The sequence below is a fragment of the Lygodium microphyllum genome, chromosome 27 (genome assembly GCF_053477565.2).
Source record: "Lygodium microphyllum isolate KBCC chromosome 27, Lygodium_microphyllum_v1.1.10, whole genome shotgun sequence".
Taxonomy (NCBI): Eukaryota; Viridiplantae; Streptophyta; class Polypodiopsida; order Schizaeales; family Lygodiaceae; genus Lygodium; species Lygodium microphyllum.
This window is the reverse complement of record NC_141161.1, coordinates 80,432,058-80,442,270: the sequence shown is the minus strand read 5'-3', so window position 1 is coordinate 80,442,270 and position 10,213 is coordinate 80,432,058. Positions and strand designations below refer to the sequence as shown.

Here is a 10,213-nt window from a genome sequence, read left to right as displayed (position 1 = left end):
CTCTCTCATTCATATATGCTTCGCTTCGTCTGCTGATAAAGGGAAGGAGGCCATGTCGCAAAAAGGTTACAAAAGAAGGGGGGGCCGGGGTCGCCATGCTGGACTGAGGATGTTAGGCCTAATAAGTGCCCAATGAATTGACGAGGGGGAGGAAGGCGGAGGGGCAGATGGCGATGGCGAAGAGAAGGGAGAAGATGGCGATGGGGAGGAGGAGGAGGAGGAAGGGCGGGGGCGGGAGGGGCGGCAGCAGCACCGGCAGCACCAGCACCAGCATCGTCACTCCGCACAGCACCATCACTGAAGACCCGTCCAGATACACCATCAAAAGCCTCACAAAACATCTACGTACTCTCTCTCTCTCTCTCTATATATATATATATCACCACTTCTTCTTCTTCTTCTTCTTCATGATCGCCTCTCTAGTTTCCATCTCTGTGTGCCGTTTACAAAGGAAAAAAACAAGATCAATGAGAGACCTCTCTCTCTCTCTCTCTCTCTCTCTCTCTCTCTACCTACACGCACAACTGTCAAGATTAGCTTACCTTGAATCAGACCTTCGGTTGTATCCCCCATTGATCGCTCAATGGCAACCAAGCAGACGTCGCTGCAGAAAATTCTAGCCTCCGAGGTAGTAAAGAACCATGCTTTCTCTTTTGTTTGAAATGCTTAAAGAAAGAAGAAACAAGGAATGGGAATTGAGGAAGGAGCACAACAAAGAAAGGAGGAAGAAGAAACTGCCACAACAAAGGGAGGATAAAATCCTCACATACTGTGTGTGTGTGTATATATATATAAAGTTATATGTATTCAAGGTCCCAAAAGCATGAGGATGGCGGCCATATACCCAAAACCCATTGGAAGATGTGCCTTCAAATTTAGTTTTTTATTTTTGAGTCAGGAGAGCTTTCTTTGTAGATGCATGTAGGAATTTGAAGAGCATGAAAGACACGTTCACCAGCTGGAACCACATTATACCAAGCCTTTGATATTTGTTGATCAAGTGCAATGCATAGAGTATAGAGAAATGCCTCACTATACGCCAATTTCCACATGGTGAAGTGAAGAGTATAGATGAACCCCACATTCCACAATGCGTGTCATGAATCCCTTATAGTCCCCCTCTTCCCTTTTGCCTTTTCTTTTCCCAATCCCTTTTTTCTTTTTCCTTGTCAAACTCAAGATTTTGAACCAATTCATTGCATGAACATAGGGATGTGGTTCCCATGCACCTCTTGTTTGATCATCGCTTCAAGCATTCATAGTGAATCTCTTACTAATGTCCCATGTCTCTCTTTTGAAGCTACGAACCATTCACAAGCAACCCTATCAAAGAAAAACCATGTGCTACTAGCTATAGTCTTAAAGCATCTTTCTAGAATTATAAACCAATAGTCATGCTCAATGATACAAGTTCTCCACACTTTCACACCTCAAGAAGAATTAACACGTTCTTGATAAAAGGGGAGTTATAACAAGGAGGTTGCATTTATAGTATGAGAAATAAATCCTTAGGTAATTTATAACATGAAAAAATCCCAAAGGTGCTTTTTCACAATAAACCTTCCTTGCCTCTTATATAAAGTTACTCTTAGGTGGTTTATAATACAAAGCTAGCACATCATTGATTTTTTTTGTTCCTTCTTGTTAGAGTCATAAAAAGTCATTTACATCCCATCCCACATGCTATAACTAGCCAAGTAGATTGCCATGGAAAATAAAGCCAATCTTCAACAAAGTCACCAAATAAAGGCCATGATCCCCAATCCCTTTCTTTAATTTAGAATGTTACATTCCATTGATTAGGTGCTAATCAATGGAGTAGAATGAAGAGAATCACAAGCTCAAAAACACAAATGACATTTTTTACTTAAGCATATTGTGAAACCTATTATGCATTTTCTAGACTCACACATATATCTTCCTAGATTGGGACTTTGAATACTCATAATCTCAATCATTCATGTATTCGTGTAAGTAGTGTATTATATATTTAAGCCACATGAATTAATGAAATACATATTGCAGCCAAGACAAGGTGCCACTAATTGTCTCCTAAGCCATCTAGAACCCCTACGATGAAGTGATGCATGCATGTCTTAAAAGCTGCCAGGATTCAGCTGAAAGGACATTGGGACGTCCTAGGAGATTGACCTAATGAATTTTACTTTGCAAATTTGAAGACCAAGCAAAAGAAAGAAGCCATTATTACTGTTGAGAATCAAAATGGTGAAATGGTCTCTGATCAGCCCTCTTTGACCAAAGTATTCCAAGAACACTTAGCTACTATTGTTGGATCTCATCCATTGATCCCCAATGATTACACTGCTAGATTGCAGGCCTTTTTGGAAGATGCCTCAACAATAGGCACTGAGCAGTCACTTCTTCTAGAATGCCCCTTTACTCTTGAGGAAGTGAAGGAGGTTGTGTTTAGCATGAAGACTAGAAAGTCTTCTAGTAAAGATGGCCTCCCTGTTGAGATCTTTCAAAGATTGTGGTCTATCTGTGGAGTTGGTCTTATATCTCTGCTCAATTACATGAGACACTCAGGCCATATGCATCTGGAGTTCAATTGTGGAGTCATCTAGGTGGTACCAAAGTCTCAAGATAGGTCTAAGTTCTCCAACTGGAGGCCTCTGACCCTCCTAAACTTCACATATAAAGCTCTATCTAAAGCATTAGCTATGAGGGTTAAGCACCTATTTGCCATGACCATACATGAGAGGCAATATGGTTTTGTTTTTTAGAGAAAAATCCATGATGATGTGCTGAACCTGATACTTTCTATGGATTATGCGTTGAGTATGCAAACTAACTTTGTCCTAATCAACATGGATTGGGACAAAGCCTATGATAGAGTGAGCTAGACTTTTGTACTGAGTGTCTTGGGAAGCCATGAAGTTTGGACCAATCTTCTGCAGTATGGTGGCTTCATTGTTCAAGAATGCTTCAACAGTTATTAACATTAATGGAGTCTTTACCCCCGCCTTTGATCTCAAGAGATCTATTAGACACGGATGCCCTCTAGCCCCTTTGTTGTTTGCACTGATCATTGACCCACTTCTCCAAAAGGTAGACAATGCGATACAAAAATGTACTATCAGAGGCCTTCCCCTCCCTGATGGCTCTCAAGCTGCAGTTCATTTTTTTTACAGATGGCAATGCTTCTATTGTTGAAGCTGATCACCAATATGTGGCTCATCTACTTGGAATCTATGATGAGTTCTCATCACTTTCTGCCTCCAAAATCAATCAAGCTAAGACAGAGTTGTTCCTACTGTCCTGGAAAGACCAGTCTATGATTGTCTATGTGGGATCATTGTTACTTTCAGCCAAGCAGCTTGGATGAAGGTGGAGAAGTTGCTAAGAGACTGTCTCTAGTCAAGAAATGGCAAGAGATTGCAACCTCAGATCAACTGGGACATACTCACAGAGGACTGATCTAAAGGAGGAGCAAGGCTGTCACTCAGCTTAAGCCTATCACTACTTAGGAAAATGCAGGACTTACAGTCTTGATCCATCATTCTAAAGTACTGGATTTCAACAACTAAGATAAAAGGAGCTCCATAGTATCAGTTACCATGGCAAGATGTTATCTCTTCTCCTCAACTAAAGATATCCATCCCGCAATCGGATGTGGCACAAGCTTTAGTGGCAAATTGACAGAAATTCATGTTGAATGCTGAATGGTCATCCAGGGGACCAAGATAAGGTGACACTTCCTTGAGTAGGAGTATTTGGCTATCCCCCTTTGCCTATGACCCCGCCCTTTCACCAATCCACTGGAAGCCCAAGCTTGCAAAGGCCATTCATGAGAAAGGCATCAGGATCTGGGATGACATTTGGGACAAGAATAGCAACTCATGGGTCACAATTGAGGAAGCTCAAGTCAGGTTTCTTCTTTTAGATAAGGAAAAGGATTTTTTAGTTGCAGTCTTGCAACATAGGGCAGTGGAATGGCCTTCATCAGTTGTTAAAAGAGATGACTCATGGTTGAAGGACCTTGTTTCCTTAATAGGCAAGCAGTTGAGTCACTGCAGATCATCTACAGATATCTGCTCTCCATCTCCTGCTATCTACATGAATTTACAAGCTAAATGGAAAAAGGAATCCCCTTTGGCAAGAGTGGATACATGGAAGAGGTGCATTGGCAAAGTCTAGAGAGCAATGCCATCTCACAGATGCAATGTTATGAGATGGCAGCTAATGCATAAAAAGCTCCCGTTACGAGCTAGACTGGCTAGGAGATTCAAAATCTCCTCTCTCTGTCCATTTTGTGGAAGATCTGATGAGACAGAGAAACATCGCTTTTGGGATTGTTTGCATGTCTCCCCTATTTGGAAAAAAAGTCAAAAGGTGGCTCAAGGAAGAAAATTTGGTTGACAATTTCAACATGTCAGTGGCTTTGTTTGCTAACCAAGCTTCGTTGGATGAGAGCACGTGGAAGCTAGTTGCACTCCTAACTGCTGTAACTTTAAAGTTTATATGGGTTCATAGAAACAACTACTTGTTTGGGTCTTAGGGTAGGATCAAGCCTAACAATGCCATTCATGTATATTGAAGATTGAGTTTTTGTCTGTTTTGGATGTCCTGAAATTCAAGCATTTGATCTTTAAGCTATTCCATAAGAAGTTGAGGGATATGGCCTAGTGCCACATGGCATCTAATTGATGTTGTATGTAGTTACTTATTTGATTTTCTTTGAATATAATACGCATTACAAAAAAAAAAGGTGCCACTAATTGACTTAGAGTGTGTTTGCAAGTTATTACTCAAAATTGACATTATTGTATTTCTTAAATAGAAGCGAATAGCATTATAACAATGTGCCAATAGTAGACTCATAATATAAATACTCAACAATCAACCGAACTTCCATAAGCTGTGGAGTTGTGGATAGTTATAATGTTTCACCTACCAATCACTCTTGCTACTAAATTGGAGAGACAAATGCTCTTGATTGGATTTCTATCTACAAAAATACTAAAAACTATCGGTAGGTATTCTTTTCTCACTTTTCATAAATTAAGTTTTCTTCCAATCTTGATGTCTCTGCATTACCCCATCTTCCCTAATTAATACAAAGTTGTGAGCATCCTTTTCTTGATCAAGCCAATAGATTCTCTTTCATGATTTCTAATGTTATCTTTCCCTGCATAATGCACATACCATGTAACATGAAAATAGGTTGATGATGATTGTGAGGATAGGATGTGGATGCATCAAGTTACTAATAATGGACAAAGATGGCATGCCAAAATTTTAACCCAATTAGGAGTTTCCCTTTATTCTCTCATGTTAATAACTTTAGTAATCTCCATTAACTTTAGTAATGTCCATTAACCAGTCCATATATTGAACTATGTGTCATGTGACTATTGACTATAACCATGTTGCTAGAAAATCAATTGGAAACATCTTAGAATGTTCTTCTTCAAGGCAGTTGGATCCCCATAGCATAGCCCTCATAGTTGGCTCTTTGTTGCAAACCTTGCCTACGTAAGTGGTCTATTAACCTTAAATTGATCCAAGTGTTGTATGATTGGTTATGCGCTCCTTTATTGCTACAAATATTTTGGCAATAAACTTTCCTTGAAAATATCAGTGTCATGCAATTTTGTATTCAAACCTTAATGGATGACTCTTAGTGATTGGATTTACTTGTGAGCTTGTGGGACTTGTTTGTCAATGTTTATGCATGAATTCACTTTGACTATGATTAGATGTCATTTTTTTCGACAACTAAAATAAATAGAGACTATAATTGGGTTCTTGTCTATTCCATGTGTTTCAATTGTTTCTTGTCTTCTTCTTCTTCTATCGATTCTCTTGTCTCCCTTCTATAAACTCTCCTTGCCATGACCTTGATGGTTTTAGGCCAAACGCTGTAAATCTCTTGACATCTTTGGTGAACTTAACATGAAGTCCGACCTTGATGGTTTTAGGCCAAACGCTGTAAATCTCTTGACATCTTTGGTGAACTTAACATGAAGTCCTTGTAGAAGAGTTTAGTGGGATGGGAGATGCTAGAGGTTCTGTAGATGATGTAAGGCAAGTGTTGCAACTTTTACTACCTATTTGTCGTAGCAACAACAAAGCATTAGCTGGATTCCGTTTCCAAGCATGAATTCACTAAAACTTTGCAGGATGTGGAAAGCCAATTGATTATGTTTCCAAGCATGAATTCACTAAAGCTTTGCAAGTTGTGGAAAGTGAGCTCGTTCTATTTCCAAGCATAAATTCACTAAAGCTTTGCAGGTTGTGGAAAGCCAGTTAAAACTGTTTGATAGCAGAAATATTTCTAATTATCTGAAGGTCTATGCTAAAAAGATGGATTTATGTGGGTCCTCCATACAAGATGACCCAATGTTTTTTCTGTCTTGCTATGCATGAGTTGAAGCCATGCGTAAATGAAATCCATGTGAAAGATGCAAATTGGGATTTGTTCAAGAAAGCTATGTAAGAGGAGTTTTTATTAAAGACACAAGTTTAGTGACTTGCCAAACTTTCTTGGAGTGAGTGGATTATGAAACCTAGTAAATGTCTTCTAGCTACAAGGCTTTTGCATGAATTTGAGTATAGATTTGGCTGGTTGGATACTATAGAACAGCATGCTCTTGAAATCAAGAAGACAGAATTGTTCTTGCATGCTACAGATCTTGCTTTGCAATTAAGATTAGAAGAATGTTTGGAAGATGAAACTATTGAGCAAGGTTTAAAGAGTGAGTGGTAAGATTTCAAGGATGTTATCTCTATCGTAGTTAAGAGATAGAGGAGATGGGATAGGATGCACACATTAGGCCTATGTCTTTGCCCCAAGTTTATAAAGCATGTAGGAAAGTAGATTGTTTCTACAGCTTCAATCAAAGAGGATGCCACCTCCTGCACTTCGTAGTAGGCCTATTATGTCAGAACATACCTTGGAAGATGTTGCAAAAGAGAAAAATTAGGACCATGCAAAGTCTAAGGAAAAATAGCTAAGATACAAATTGCAATTAGACCTTGAAACTACAACAGAGTGCATCTTGAATAACAAAGTTAAATTCACTTTAGGGGAGATTCAACCAAGAGAGAGTTCCACAAGAAAATCATTAATATTATCAAGAGGAAGAGGTAGTTTGTTGGAGAGCCTATGCATGCTATGATGCAAGGTGAAGAAGAGCCTAGTTTATAAGGTATTCAAGTAGGCCATGAAATTATGCATGCACTATAATTAAAGTTGCTAATTTTGAAAATGTCATTGGTGATTATGGAAATGGTGGAAAGCTAGTTGAAATGGCTAAAAATGTAGCTTTATAGTAATACACAAAGGGGAGTGAGACACATGCACTACAATGATGAGGAGGCTTCAGGTATGATAGTTAGGAGTTATTACACATGTAATCATTGGGCTTGTGCTACTATAGAGAAAATTGTTAAGGTTGAGGATCTTGAAACTCCTTGTATTGCACACATTGATCATGGTTCAAAAATTATTGTCCAATAAAGTAAACTATTTGATTTTCATTGAGCCTCCCTCCACTTGGGCCCCCCAAAAAGAATAGATCATAAAAAGGGCACCCTCTAGAAAGTCACAAACAAAACTCAAGTCTCAAAGTAGGAGAGTGCGAGAGTGAGAGAATGATCCACTATTGTAAGGATGAGGATATGCCTTCAAAGAGATAAGGATACATAATTGAAGAGACAATTTGAAGAGCTAACAACTCTAACGTCATCACTCCACCCAAGATAATACTCTTAATGCCTTATTCTCTAGCCAAAATTCTGTCTAAGTTGAGGAGTCTACTCCCCAACCCATGCAACTAAAGCAACCCAAAAAGTTATTGAATAAATAGAGCTCATGGGCCCATGGCATCGTTGACCTATTTTTGTCACTCAATCCATGAGCAACGAGGTGGAGATAAACCCAAGCTTGGAGGTGGCCAACATTGTTTCATAAAAAATAATGATTCTTGCACCACAAATTTAGATTATCGTAGCTGAAGTTTGACTTGATTCTTATGTGATATTTATTGATAAAAGTGAGTAAATATTATTTTCAAGAGGATGGTTTCATGTAAGAAGTGCATTGTTGTGTGATATCTATTGATTAAAGTGAATATATATTATTTTGAAAAGGATGGTTTCATGTAAGAAGTGCATTGCTAAAATATTTTTGTAACATGCTTACTTGTGATTGACTTCTCTTGTTTTTTCTTCTTATTGACTCATCCGTTGTGGTACAAAGGTTAGGGAGGACCTAATGTATGGATCAATTTTGATGTACTCAAGGCATCCCTCTAGTTCTAGGACGTCATGGTTGGACCATCTGGTCACTAGAAGTTAGTTGCATTGATTAAAAGCTACATAGCATTGAGACACAAGGCAAGTAGTGGATATATCCCATCCTAGAATTCAAAGCCCTTCGAGGAGTGGAAAGGTTGAGTGTTGGGTCTGGGGATGGTTACTACCCAGCTTCTTGCCTTGCAAATGGCTTAACAAGGTGTTTCAATCCCTGAGAGAGTATCTAGTTGGGGTATCTCTATGAAGCAAGTGTGGAATTAGTTCATCGGGACTACATGACAACCCAACTCAATGGTACAACATGAGCTTGACTAGATTACCTTAGACTATGAACATGTTCCCTTTATGAGCCAAAGCTAGATCCTTATACATTAATCATTCAATATAGGTTAAGAAAATATATGGTTGGTTCTCTCTAGATTCATTAGACCCCTAAAAGCTTACATGCTAGTGCCTAGATTGAGTACCTTACATGTGGTATCAAAGCCAAAAAGATTAGAGAAAAAGTTTGACTTACACCTTAATGTCACATCTATGCTATCTCTCATTTTACAATATACCAATCGTGTCAACACCAAACTTGACAAATTCCCATGTGGCAACATCCCAATAGTTTTGAGAGAAAATATAAAACTTTATTTTCAAAAATAATATTTTCATTGCTTTAGAAGAATCCCATGTATACTTCTATCCACCACCACTCTCTTTAGAATAGTAAGTTGCAAGTTGCAAGTTGCAACTCTCTCTCTCTCTCTCTCTCTCTCTCTCTCTCTCTCTCTCTCTCTCTCTCTCTCTCTCTCTCTCTCTCTCTCTCTCTCTCTCTCTCTCTCTCTCTCTCTCTCTCTCTCTCTCTCTCTCTCTCTCTCTCTCTCTCTTTGTGGGAATGGCCCTTAAAGCCCACAAGTAAATTTGACATACCCATGTAGGAGGAGCAAGCCAATCTCTTCCCCCCCACCATGTTCATTGAAGAGCTAGGAGTTTTTGCCTTAGGCTACCACATTGGTGACAGCTTGGGTATTTGCCATATGATGGGAGTTAAAAGGGTGCATGGGAAATAGTTGGGGAGGATCACAGAGATGAAAGAAGTTGCAAAAGGAAAAAGCTTGAGTTGCTATCAGAGGATGGAGATGGTGGAGGAGGAGGATGAGGAGAGGGTGGCTTGAGGGTACACCACACAATGTTCCAAGACCATGCCTAGGTCCATCTTGAGGATCCCATTTCGGCCTTACAAGGGAAGTAGCTTTTTTTTAGAGCGGCCCATTGTGATCACCTCAACATTGGATGTGAGCAAGATCCAAGATTTTTCTATGGTGTTTTTGAGAAGCATATTTTGATAGTGATCATAACATTAGCCATAGTGCCACATGCATTATAGGTGATGGGGGATGACGCTCCATGGGGGATTGGGAAATGTGCAAAAACAAGGAGGTGGAGGAAAAGGGAAGAGAATGAATGTTGGCTCATTTGTCAACAAGGAGACACACACACACAGAGGAGCACATCCTTCTTTCCTCCTCTTTTATATAGAGGTTTTGTTACTTTGATGGTTGCATTATATTTGCTTCATAGTTTTGAGAGGGAACAAACACCTAAGATTATATGATTCGAACTCTAATTCATGCGAACACATTTCACAAATGCACAGTACACATTGTCCACAAAATTTGATTCCATTCAAGTACGTACAATATACAACTTTCATATTTACATGCTTAACATATGCAAATGTTTCGCACATGGATGCATATTTGCATAAATATGGGCACATATGTGCAGTGCATGCTCACACGTGCATGGATGCACACACACTGACTTATGTATTGAATGTTTGAGATATGCATCATACAATTTGTTATCCAATGTTTCAATTGAGCACACACTAGAATAGAGATGTGCTTTTTCTCCCTTTTCGAGTCCCCTTAATAACCTACAT

General features: G+C 39.2%; 1 long non-coding RNA gene across 1 annotated transcript; it reads right to left on the bottom strand.

The window, feature by feature from the left end:
• Nucleotides 1-223: 223 nt before the first annotated feature.
• Nucleotides 224-1,097, bottom strand: LOC148012518 (uncharacterized). The gene is made up of 2 exons (XR_015689042.1): nt 543-1,097; nt 224-432 (listed from the first exon to the last, which is right to left on the bottom strand). It is a non-coding gene; the product is annotated as an uncharacterized LOC148012518 (long non-coding RNA).
• Nucleotides 1,098-10,213: the final 9,116 nt, after the last annotated feature.